The sequence below is a fragment of the Ambystoma mexicanum genome, chromosome 14 (assembly GCF_040938575.1).
Source record: "Ambystoma mexicanum isolate Mex_15411 chromosome 14, UKY_AmexF1_1, whole genome shotgun sequence".
Taxonomy (NCBI): Eukaryota; Metazoa; Chordata; class Amphibia; order Caudata; family Ambystomatidae; genus Ambystoma; species Ambystoma mexicanum.
Window position 1 is genome coordinate 566,747,799 of NC_090940.1, and position 13,111 is coordinate 566,760,909.

Here is a 13,111-nt window from a genome sequence, read left to right on the forward strand (position 1 = left end):
GAGCTCTCTGACAGTTTTTGGGCCACCAACATTTTCTGGACTTTAGGGGGTCTAGGATGTCTGTAAACCCCTTTTTTGAGCCTCCAAAGTTTTCAACCTTTTTGCAGGCCTAAGATGCATTTTAAGGCCTTTTTTGCCTGCTAACATATTCTGAACATTCACGGGTGTAGGATGCATTTTCCGTGCCCAAAATATTTTTGGGAAATTCAGTCGTCTAGGATGCAGGTTAATGCCCCTTTCAGGCTTCAAATGTTTTTGGGACATTCAGAGCTCTCTGATACACTTTTTGGGCCACCAACATTTTCTGGACTTTAGGGGGTGTAGGATGTCTGTAAACCCCTTTTTTGGGCCTCCAAAGTTTTCAACCTTTTTTGCAGGCCTAAGATGCATTTTAAGAGCTTTTTTGCCTGCTAACATATTCTGAACGTTCAGGGGTATAGGATTCATTTTTCGTGCCCAATATATTTTTGGGATTTTCAGTGGTCTAGGATGCGGGTTAATGGCCCTTTCAGGCTGCAAATGTTTTTGGGACATTCAGAGCTCTCTGACACAGTTTTTGGGCCACCAACATTTTCTGGACTTTAGGGGGTCTAGGATGTCTGTAAACCCCTTTTTTGGGCCTCCAAAGTTTTCAACCTTTTTGCAGGCCTAAGATGCATTTTAAGGCCTTTTTGGGCTGCTAACATATACTGAACTTTCAGGGTGTAGGATGCATTTTCCGTGCCCAAAATATTTTTGGGAAATTCAGTGGTCTAGGATGCGGGTTAATGCCCCTTTCAGGCTGCAAATGTTTTTTGGACATTCAGAGCTCTCTGACACAGTTTTTTGGGCCACCAACATTTTCTGGACTTTAGGGGGTCTAGGATGTCTGTAAACCCCTTTTTTGGGCCTGCAAAGTTTTCAACCTTTTTGCAGGCCTAAGATGCATTTTAAGGCCTTTTTTGCCTGCTAACATATTCTGAACGTTCACGGGTGTAGGATGCATTTTCCGTGCCCAAAATATTTTTGGGAAATTCAGTCGTCTAGGATGCGGGTTAATGCCCCTTTCAGGCTGCAAATGTTTTTGGGACATTCAGAGCTCTCTGACACAGTTTTTTGGGCCACCAACATTTTCTGGACTTTAGGGGGTCTAGGATGCCTGTAAACCCCTTTTTTGGGCATCCAAAGTTTTCAACCTTTTTGCAGGCCTAAGATGCATTTTAAGGCCTTTTTGGGCTGCTAACATATACTGAACTTTCAGGGTGTAGGATGCATTTTCCGTGCCCAAAATATTTTTGGGAAATTCAGTGGTCTAGGATGCGGGTTAATGCCCCTTTCAGGCTGCAAATGTTTTTTGGACATTCAGAGCTCTCTGACACAGTTTTTTGGGCCACCAACATTTTCTGGACTTTAGGGGGTCTAGGATGCCTGTAAACCCCTTTTTTGGCTCTTCAAAGTTTTCAACTTTTTTGCAGGCCTAAGATGCATTTTAAGGCCTTTTTTGCCTGCTAACATATTCTGAAAGTTCACGGGTGTAGGATGCATTTTCCGTGCCCAAAATATTTTTGGGAAATTCAGTGGTCTAGGATGCGGGTTAATGCCCCTTTCATGCTGCAAATGTTTTTTGGACATTCAGAGCTCTCTGACACAGTTTTTTGGGCCACCAACATTTTCTGGACTTTAGGGGGTCTAGGATACCTGTAAACCCCTTTTTTGGGCCTTCAAAGTTTTCAACCTTTTTGCAGGCCTAAGATGCATTTTAAGGCCTTTTTTGCCTGCTAACATATTCTGAACGTTCACGGGTGTAGGATGCATTTTCCGTGCCCAAAATATTTTTGGGAAATTCAGTCGTCTAGGATGCGGGTTAATGCCCCTTTCAGGCTGCAAATGTTTTAGGGACATTCAGAGCTCTCTGACACAGTTTTTGGGCCACAAACATTTTCTGGACTTTAGGGGGTCTAGGATGTCTGTAAAGCCCTTTTTTGGGCCTCCAAAGTTTTCAACTTTTTTGCAGGCCTAAGATGCATTTTAAGGCCTTTTTTGCCTGCTAACATATTCTGAAAGTTCACGGGTGTAGGATGCATTTTCCGTGCCCAAAATATTTTTGGGAAATTCAGTCGTCTAGGATGCGGGTTAATGCCCCTTTCAGGCTGCAAATGTTTTTGGGACATTCAGAGCTCTCTGACACAGTTTTTGGGCCACAAACATTTTCTGGACTTTAGGGGGTCTAGGATGTCTGTAAAGCCCTTTTTTGGGCCTCCAAAGTTTTCAATGTTTTTGCAGGCCTAAGATGCATTTTAAGGCCTTTTTTGGCTGCTAACATATACTGAACGTTCAGGGGTATAGGATTCATTTTTTCGTTCCCAATATATTTTTGGGATTTTCAGTGGTCTAGGATGCGGGTTAATGCCCCTTTCAGGCTGCAAATGTTTTTGGGACATTCAGAGCTCTCTGACACAGTTTTTGGGCCACCAATATTTTCTGGACTTTAGGGGCTCTAGGATGCCTGTAAACCCCTTTTTTGGGCATCCAAAGTTTTCAACCTTTTTGCAGGCCTAAGATGCATTTTAAGGCCTTTTTGGGCTGCTAACATATACTGAACTTTCAGGGTGTAGGATGCATTTTCCGTGCACAAAATATTTTTGGGAAATTCAGTGGTCTAGGATGAGGGTTAATGCCCCTTTTAGGCTGCAAATGTTTTTGGGACATTCAGAGCTCTCTGACACAGTTTTGGGCCACCAACATTTTCTGGACTTTAGGGGGTCTAGGATGCTTGTAAACCCCTTTTTTGGGCCTTCAAAGTTTTCAACCTTTTTGCAGGCCTAAGATGCATTTTAAGGCCTTTTTTTGGGCTGCTATCATATACTGAACTTTCAGGGTGTAGGATGCATTTTCCGTGCACAAAATATTTTTGGGAAATTCAGTGGTCTAGGATGAGGGTTAATGCCCCTTTCAAGCTGCAAATGTTTTTTGGTCATTCAGAGCTCTCTGACAGTTTTTGGGCCACCAACATCTTCTGGACTTTAGGGGGTCTAGGATGTCTGTAAACCCCTTTTTTGGGCCTCCAAAGTTTTCAACCTTTTTGCAGGCATAAGATGCATTTTAAGGCCTTTTTTGCCCGCTAACATATTCTGAACGTTCACGGGTGTAGGATGCATTTTCCGTGCCCAAAATATTTTTGGGAAATTCAGTCGTCTAGGATGCGGGTTAATGCCCCTTTCAGGCTGCAAATGTTTTTGGGACATTCAGAGCTCTCTGACACAGTTTTTGGGCCACAAACATTTTCTGGACTTTAGGGGGTCTAGGATGTCTGTAAAGCCCTTTTTTGAGCCTCCAAAGATTTCAACCTTTTTGCAGGCCTTAGATGCATTTTCAGGGCTTTTTTGGCTGCTAACATATACTGAACGTTCAAGGGTATAGGATTCATTTTTTCGTTCCCAAAATATTTTTGGGAAATTCAGTGGTCTAGGATGCGGGTTAATGCCCCTTTCAGGCTGCAAATGTTTTTGGGACATTCAGAGCTCTCTGACACAGTTTTTGGGCCACCAATATTTTCTGGACTTTAGGGGCTCTAGGATGCCTGTAAATCCCTTTTTTGGGCATCCAAAGTTTTCAACCTTTTTGCAGGCCTAAGATGCATTTTAAGGCCTTTTTGGGCTGCTAACATATACTGAACTTTCAGGGTGTAGGATGCATTTCCCATGCCCAAAATATTTTTGGGAAATTCAGTGGTCTAGGATGCGGGTTAATGCCCCTTTCAGGCTGCAAATGTTTTTGGGACATTCAGAGCTCTCTTGCACAGTTTTTGGCCCACCAACATTTTCTGGACTTTAGGGGGGCTAGGATGCCTGTAAACCCCTTTTTTGGGCCTTCAAAGTTTTCAACCTTTTTGCAGGCCTAAGATGCATTTTAAGGCCTTTTTTGCCTGCTAACATATTCTGAACGTTCACGGGTGTAGGATGCATTTTCTGTGCCCAAAATATTTTTGGGAAATTCAGTGGTCTAGGATGCTGGTTAATGCCCCTTTCAAGCTGCAAATGTTTTTGGGACATTCAGAGCTCTCTGGCACAGTTTTTGGGCCACCAACATTTTCTGGACTTTAGGGGGGCTAGGATGCCTGTAAACCCCTTTTTTGGGCCTTCAAAGTTTTCAACCTTTTTGCAGGCCTACGATGCATTTTAAGGCCTTTTTTTGGGCTGCTATCATATTCTGAACTTTCAGGGGTGTAGGATGCATTTTTCGTGCCCAAAATATTTTTGAGAATTACAGTGGTCTAGGATGCTGGTTAATGCCCCTTTCAAGCTGCAAATGTTTTTGGGGTCATTCAGAGCTCTCTGACAGTTTTTGGGCCACCAACATTTTCTGGACTTTAGGGGGTATAGGATGTCTGTAAACCCCTTTTTTGGGCCTCCAAAGTTTTTCAACCTTTTTGCAGGCCTAAGATGCATTTTAAGGCCTTTTTTGCCTGCTAACATATTCTGAACGTTCACGGGTGTAGGATGCATTTTCCGTGCCCAAAATATTTTTGGGAAATTCAGTCGTCTAGGATACGGGTTAATGCCCCTTTCAGGCTGCAAATGTTTTTGGGACATTCAGAGCTCTCTGACACAGTTTTTGGGCCACAAACATTTTCTGGACTTTAGGGGGTCTAGGATGTCTGTAAAGCCCTTTTTTGGGCCTCCAAAGTTTTCAACTTTTTTGCAGGCCTTAGAGGCATTTTAAGGGCTTTTTTGGCTGCTAACATATACTGAACGTTCAGGGGTATAGGATTCATTTTTTCGTTCCCAATATATTTTTGGGATTTTCAGTGGTCTAGGATGCGGGTTAATGCCCCTTTCAGGCTGCAAATGTTTTTGGGACATTCAGAGCTCTCAGACACAGTTTTTGGGCCACCAATAATTTCTGGACTTTAGGGGCTCTAGGATGCCTGTAAACCCCTTTTTTGGGCATCCAAAGTTTTCAACCTTTTTGCAGGCCTAAGATGCATTTTAAGGCCTTTTTGGGCTGCTAACATATACTGAACTTTCAGGGTGTAGGATGCATTTTCCGTGCCCAAAATATTTTTGGGAAATTCAGTGGTCTAGGATGCGGGTTAATGCCCCTTTCAGGCTGCAAATGTTTTTTGGACATTCAGAGCTCTCTGACACAGTTTTTTGGGCCACCAACATTTTATTGACTTTAGGGGGTCTAGGATGTCTGTAAACCCCTTTTTTGGGCCTGCAAAGTTTTCAACCTTTTTGCAGGCCTAAGATGCATTTTAAGGCCTTTTTTGCCTGCTAACATATTCTGAACGTTCACGGGTGTAGGATGCATTTTCCGTGCCCAAAATATTTTTGGGAAATTCAGTCGTCTAGGATGCGGGTTAATGCCCCTTTCAGGCTGCAAATGTTTTTGGGACATTCAGAGCTCTCTGACACAGTTTTTGGGCCACAAACATTTTCTGGACTTTAGGGGGTCTAGGATGTCTGTAAAGCCCTTTTTTGGGCCTCCAAAGTTTTCAATGTTTTTACAGGCCTTAGATGCATTTTAAGGGCTTTTTTGGCTGCTAACATATACTGAACGTTCAAGGGTATAGGATTCATTTTTTCGTCCCCAATATATTTTTGGGATTTTCAGTGGTCTAGGATGCGGGTTAATGCCCCTTTCAGGCTGCAAATGTTTTTGGGACATTCAGAGCTCTCTGACACAGTTTTTGGGCCACCAACATTTTCTGGACTTTAGGGGGTCTAGGATGCCTGTAAACCCCTTTTTTGGCTCTTCAAAGTTTTCAACTTTTTTGCAGGCCTAAGATGCATTTTAAGGCCTTTTTTGCCTGCTAACATATTCTGAAAGTTCACGGGTGTAGGATGCATTTTCCGTGCCCAAAATATTTTTGGGAAATTCAGTGGTCTAGGATGCGGGTTAATGCCCCTTTCATGCTGCAAATGTTTTTTGGACATTCAGAGCTCTCTGACACAGTTTTTGGGCCACCAACATTTTCTGGACTTTAGGGGGTCTAGGATGCCTGTAAACCCCTTTTTTGGGCCTTCAAAGTTTTCAACTTTTTTGCAGGCCTAAGATGCATTTTAAGGCCTTTTTTGCCTGCTAACATATTCTGAAAGTTCACGGGTGTAGGATGCATTTTCCGTGCCCAAAATATTTTTTGGAAATTCAGTCGTCTAGGATGCGGGTTAATGCCCCTTTCAGGCTGCAAATGTTTTTGGGACATTCAGAGCTCTCTGACACAGTTTTTGGGCCACAAACATTTTCTGGACTTTAGGGGGTCTAGGATGTCTGTAAAGCCCATTTTTTGGGCCTCCAAAGTTTTCAACTTTTTTGCAGGCCTTAGAGGCATTTTAAGGGCTTTTTTGGCTGCTAACATATACTGAACGTTCAGGGGTATAGGATTCATTTTTTCGTTCCCAATATATTTTTGGGATTTTCAGTGGTCTAGGATGCGGGTTAATGCCCCTTTCAGGCTGCAAATGTTTTTGGGACATTCAGAGCTCTCTGGCACAGTTTTTGGGCCACCAATATTTTCTGGACTTTAGGGGCTCTAGGATGCCTGTAAACCCCTTTTTTGGGCATCCAAAGTTTTCAACCTTTTTGCAGGCCTAAGATGCATTTTAAGACCTTTTTGGGCTGCTAACATATACTGAACTTTCAGGGTGTAGGATGCATTTTCCGTGCACAAAATATTTTTGGGAAATTCAGTCGTCTAGGATGCGGGTTAATGCCCCTTTTAGGCTGCAAATGTTTTTGGGACATTCAGAGCTCTCTGACACAGTTTTTGGGCCACAAACATTTTCTGGACTTTAGGGGGTCTAGGATGCTTGTAAACCCCTTTTTTGGGCCTTCAAAGTTTTCAACCTTTTTGCAGGCCTAAGATGCATTTTAAGGCCTTTTTTTGGGCTGCTATCATATTCTGAATTTTCAGGGGTGTAGGATGCATTTTTCGTGCCGTAAAATATTTTTGAGAATTTCAGTGGTCTAGGATGCGGGTTAATGCCCCTTTCATGCTGCAAATGTTTTTTGGACATTCAGAGCTCTCTGACACAGTTTTTTGGGCCACCAACATTTTCTGGACTTTAGGGGGTCTAGGATGCCTGTAAACCCCTTTTTTGGGCCTTCAAAGTTTTCAACCTTTTTGCAGGCCTAAGATGCATTTTAAGGCCTTTTTTGCCTGCTAACATATTCTGAACGTTCACGGGTGTAGGATGCATTTTCCGTGCCCAAAATATTTTTTGGAAATTCAGTCGTCTAGGATGCGGGTTAATGCCCCTTTCAGGCTGCAAATGTTTTTGGGACATTCAGAGCTCACTGACACAGTTTTTGGGCCACAAACATTTTCTGGACTTTAGGGGGTCTAGGATGTCTGTAAAGCCCTTTTTTGGGCCTGCAAAGTTTTCAACTTTTTTGCAGGCCTTAGAGGCATTTTAAGGGCTTTTTTGGCTGCTAACATATACTGAACGTTCACGGGTGTAGGATGCATTTTCCGTGCCCAAAATATTTTTTGGAAATTCAGTCGTCTAGGATGCGGGTTAATGCCCCTTTCAGGCTGCAAATGTTTTTGGGACATTCAGAGCTCTCTGACACAGTTTTTGGGCCACAAACATTTTCTGGACTTTAGGGGGTCTAGGATGTCTGTAAAGCCCTTTTTTGGGCCTCCAAAGTTTTCAACTTTTTTGCAGGCCTTAGAGGCATTTTAAGGGCTTTTTTGGCTGCTAACATATACTGAACGTTCAGGGGTATAGGATTCATTTTTTCGTTCCCAATATATTTTTGGGATTTTCAGTGGTCTAGGATGCGGGTTAATGCCCCTTTCAGGCTGCAAATGTTTTTGGGACATTCAGAGCTCTCTGACACAGTTTTTGGGCCACCAATAATTTCTGGACTTTAGGGGCTCTAGGATGCCTGTAAACCCCTTTTTTGGGCATCCAAAGTTTTCAACCTTTTTGCAGGCCTAAGATGCATTTTAAGGCCTTTTTGGGCTGCTAACATATACTGAACTTTCAGGGTGTAGGATGCATTTTCCGTGCCCAAAATATTTTTGGGAAATTCAGTGGTCTAGGATGCGGGTTAATGCCCCTTTCAGGCTGCAAATGTTTTTTGGACATTCAGAGCTCTCTGACACAGTTTTTTGGGCCACCAACATTTTCTGGACTTTAGGGGGTCTAGGATGTCTGTAAACCCCTTTTTTGGGCCTGCAAAGTTTTCAACCTTTTTGCAGGCCTAAGATGCATTTTAAGGCCTTTTTTGCCTGCTAACATATTCTGAACGTTCACGGGTGTAGGATGCATTTTCCGTGCCCAAAATATTTTTGGGAAATTCAGTCGTCTAGGATGCGGGTTAATGCCCCTTTCAGGCTGCAAATGTTTTTGGGACATTCAGAGCTCTCTGACACAGTTTTTGGGCCACAAACATTTTCTGGACTTTAGGGGGTCTAGGATGTCTGTAAAGCCCTTTTTTGGGCCTCCAAAGTTTTCAATGTTTTTACAGGCCTTAGATGCATTTTAAGGGCTTTTTTGGCTGCTAACATATACTGAACGTTCAAGGGTATAGGATTCATTTTTTCGTCCCCAATATATTTTTGGGATTTTCAGTGGTCTAGGATGCGGGTTAATACCCCTTTCAGGCTGCAAATGTTTTTGGGACATTCAGAGCTCTCTGACACAGTTTTTGGGCCACCAACATTTTCTGGACTTTAGGGGGTCTAGGATGCCTGTAAACCCCTTTTTTGGCTCTTCAAAGTTTTCAACTTTTTTGCAGGCCTAAGATGCATTTTAAGGCCTTTTTTGCCTGCTAACATATTCTGAAAGTTCACGGGTGTAGGATGCATTTTCCGTGCCCAAAATATTTTTGGGAAATTCAGTGGTCTAGGATGCGGGTTAATGCCCCTTTCATGCTGCAAATGTTTTTTGGACATTCAGAGCTCTCTGACACAGTTTTTGGGCCACCAACATTTTCTGGACTTTAGGGGGTCTAGGATGCCTGTAAACCCCTTTTTTGGGCCTTCAAAGTTTTCAACTTTTTTGCAGGCCTAAGATGCATTTTAAGGCCTTTTTTGCCTGCTAACATATTCTGAAAGTTCACGGGTGTAGGATGCATTTTCCGTGCCCAAAATATTTTTGGGAAATTCAGTCGTCTAGGATGCGGGTTAATGCCCCTTTCAGGCTGCAAATGTTTTTGGGACATTCAGAGCTCTCTGACACAGTTTTTGGGCCACAAATATTTTCTGGACTTTAGGGGGTCTAGGATGTCTGTAAAGCCCATTTTTTGGGCCTCCAAAGTTTTCAACTTTTTTGCAGGCCTTAGAGGCATTTTAAGGGCTTTTTTGGCTGCTAACATATACTGAACGTTCAGGGGTATAGGATTCATTTTTTCGTTCCCAATATATTTTTGGGATTTTCAGTGGTCTAGGATGCGGGTTAATGCCCCTTTCAGGCTGCAAATGTTTTTGGGACATTCAGAGCTCTCTGACACAGTTTTTGGGCCACCAATATTTTCTGGACTTTAGGGGCTCTAGGATGCTTGTAAACCCCTTTTTTGGGCCTTCAAAGTTTTCAACCTTTTTGCAGGCCTAAGATGCATTTTAAGGCCTTTTTTTGGGCTGCTAACATATACTGAATTTTCAGGGGTGTAGGATGCATTTTTCGTGCCGTAAAATATTTTTGAGAATTTCAGTGGTCTAGGATGCGGGTTAATGCCCCTTTCATGCTGCAAATGTTTTTTGGACATTCAGAGCTCTCTGACACAGTTTTTTGGGCCACCAACATTTTCTGGACTTTAGGGGGTCTAGGATGCCTGTAAACCCCTTTTTTGGGCCTTCAAAGTTTTCAACCTTTTTGCAGGCCTAAGATGCATTTTAAGGCCTTTTTTGCCTGCTAACATATTCTGAACGTTCACGGGTGTAGGATGCATTTTCCGTGCCCAAAATATTTTTTGGAAATTCAGTCGTCTAGGATGCGGGTTAATGCCCCTTTCAGGCTGCAAATGTTTTTGGGACATTCAGAGCTCACTGACACAGTTTTTGGGCCACAAACATTTTCTGGACTTTAGGGGGTCTAGGATGTCTGTAAAGACCTTTTTTGGGCCTGCAAAGTTTTCAACTTTTTTGCAGGCCTTAGAGGCATTTTAAGGGCTTTTTTGGCTGCTAACATATACTGAACGTTCAGGGGTATAGGATTCATTTTTTCGTTCCCAATATATTTTTGGGATTTTCAGTGATCTAGGATGCGGGTTAACGCCCCTTTCAGGCTGCAAATGTTTTTGGGTCATTCAGAGCTCTCTGACAGTTTTTGGGCCACCAACCTTTTCTGGACTTTAGGGGGTATAGGATGTCTGTAAACCCCTTTTTTGGCCTGCAAAGTTTTCAACCTTTTTGCAGGCCTAAGATGCATTTTAAGGCCTTTTTTGCCTGCTAACATATTCTGAACGTTCACGGGTGTAGGATGCATTTTCCGTGCCCAAAATATTTTTGGGAAATTCAGTCGTCTAGGGTGCGGGTTAATGCCCCTTTCAGGCTGCAAATGTTTTTGGGACATTCAGAGCTCTCTGACACAGTTTTTGGGCCACAAACATTTTCTGGACTTTAGGGGGTCTAGGATGTCTGTAAAGCCCTTTTTTGGGCCTCCAAAGTTTTCAATGTTTTTACAGGCCTTAGATGCATTTTAAGGGCTTTTTTGGCTGCTAACATATACTGAACGTTCAAGGGTATAGGATTCATTTTTTCGTCCCCAATATATTTTTGGGATTTTCAGTGGTCTAGGATGCGGGTTAATACCCCTTTCAGGCTGCAAATGTTTTTGGGACATTCAGAGCTCTCTGACACAGTTTTTGGGCCACCAACATTTTCTGGACTTTAGGGGGTCTAGGATGCCTGTAAACCCCTTTTTTGGGCCTTCAAAGTTTTCAACTTTTTTGCAGGCCTAAGATGCATTTTAAGGCCTTTTTTGCCTGCTAACATATTCTGAAAGTTCACGGGTGTAGGATGCATTTTCCGTGCCCAAAATATTTTTGGGAAATTCAGTCGTCTAGGATGCGGGTTAATGCCCCTTTCAGGCTGCAAATGTTTTTGGGACATTCAGAGCTCTCTGACACAGTTTTTGGGCCACAAACATTTTCTGGACTTTAGGGGGTCTAGGATGTCTGTAAAGCCCTTTTTTGGGCCTCCAAAGTTTTCAATGTTTTTGCAGGCCTAAGATGCATTTTAAGGCCTTTTTTGGCTGCTAACATATACTGAACGTTCAGGGGTATAGGATTCATTTTTTCTTTCCCAATATATTTTTGGGATTTTCAGTGGTCTAGGATGCGGGTTAATGCCCCTTTCAGGCTGCAAATGTTTTTGGGACATTCAGAGCTCTCTGACACAGTTTTTGGGCCACCAATATTTTCTGGACTTTAGGGGCTCTAGGATGCCTGTAAACCCCTTTTTTGGGCATCCAAAGTTTTCAACCTTTTTGCAGGCCTAAGATGCATTTTAAGGCCTTTTTGGGCTGCTAACATATACTGAACTTTCAGGGTGTAGGATGCATTTTCCGTGCACAAAATATTTTTGGGAAATTCAGTGGTCTAGGATGAGGGTTAATGCCCCTTTCAAGTTGCAAATGTTTTTTGGTCATTCAGAGCTCTCTGACAGTTTTTGGGCCACCAACATCTTCTGGACTTTAGGGGGTCTAGGATGTCTGTAAAGCCCTTTTTTGGGCCTCCAAAGTTTTCAACCTTTTTGCAGGCCTTAGATGCATTTTCAGGGCTTTTTTGGCTGCTAACATATACTGAACGTTCAAGGGTATAGGATTCATTTTTTCGTTCCCAAAATATTTTTGGGAAATTCAGTGGTCTAGGATGCGGGTTAATGCCCCTTTCAGGCTGCAAATGTTTTTGGGACATTCAGAGCTCTCTGACACAGTTTTTGGGCCACCAATATTTTCTGGACTTTAGGGGCTCTAGGATGCCTGTAAACCCCTTTTTTGGGCATCCAAAGTTTTCAACCTTTTTGCAGGCCTAAGATGCATTTTAAGGCCTTTTTGGGCTGCTAACATATACTGAACTTTCAAGGTGTAGGATGCATTTTACGTGCCCAAAATATTTTTGGGAAATTCAGTGGTCTAGGATGCGGGTTAATGCCCCTTTTAGGCTGCAAATGTTTTTGGGACATTCAGAGCTCTCTGACACAGTTTTTGGGCCACCAACATTTTCTGGACTTTAGGGGGTCTAGGATGTCTGTAAAGCCCTTTTTTGGGCCTCCAAAGTTTTCAACTTTTTTGCAGGCCTTAGAGGCATTTTAAGGTCTTTTTTGGCTGCTAACATATACTGAACGTTCAGGGGTATAGGATTCATTTTTTCGTTCCCAATATATTTTTGGGATTTTCAGTGATCTAGGATGCGGGTTAACGCCCCTTTCAGGCTGCAAATGTTTTTGGGTCATTCAGAGCTCTCTGACACTTTTTGGGCCACCAACCTTTTCTGGACTTTAGGGGGTCTAGGATGTCTGTAAACCCCTTTTTTGGGCCTGCAAAGTTTTCAACCTTTTTGCAGGCCTAAGATGCATTTTAAGGCCTTTTTTGCCTGCTAACATATTCTGAACGTTCACGGGTGTAGGATGCATTTTCCGTGCCCAAAATATTTTTGGGAAATTCAGTCGTCTAGGATGCGGGTTAATGCCCCTTTCAGGCTGCAAATGTTTTTGGGACATTCAGAGCTCTCTGACACAGTTTTTGGGCCACCAACATTTTCTGGACTTTAGGGGGTCTAGGATGTCTGTAAACCCCTTTTTTGGGCCTCCAAAGTTTTCAACCTTTTTGCACACCTAAGATGCATTTTAAGGGCTTTTTTGGCTGCTAACATATTCTGAACGTTCACGGGTGTAGGATGCATTTTCCGTGCCCAAAATATTTTTGGGAAATTCAGTCGTCTAGGATGCGGGTTAATGCCCCTTTCAGGCTGCAAATGTTTTTGGGACATTCAGAGCTCTCTGACACAGTTTTTGGGCCACAAACATTTTCTGGACTTTAGGGGGTCTAGGATGTCTGTAAAGCCCTTTTTTGAGCCTCCAAAGATTTCAACCTTTTTGCAGGCCTTAGATGCATTTTCAGGGCTTTTTTGGCTGCTAACATATACTGAACGTTCAAGGGTATAGGATTCATTTTTTCGT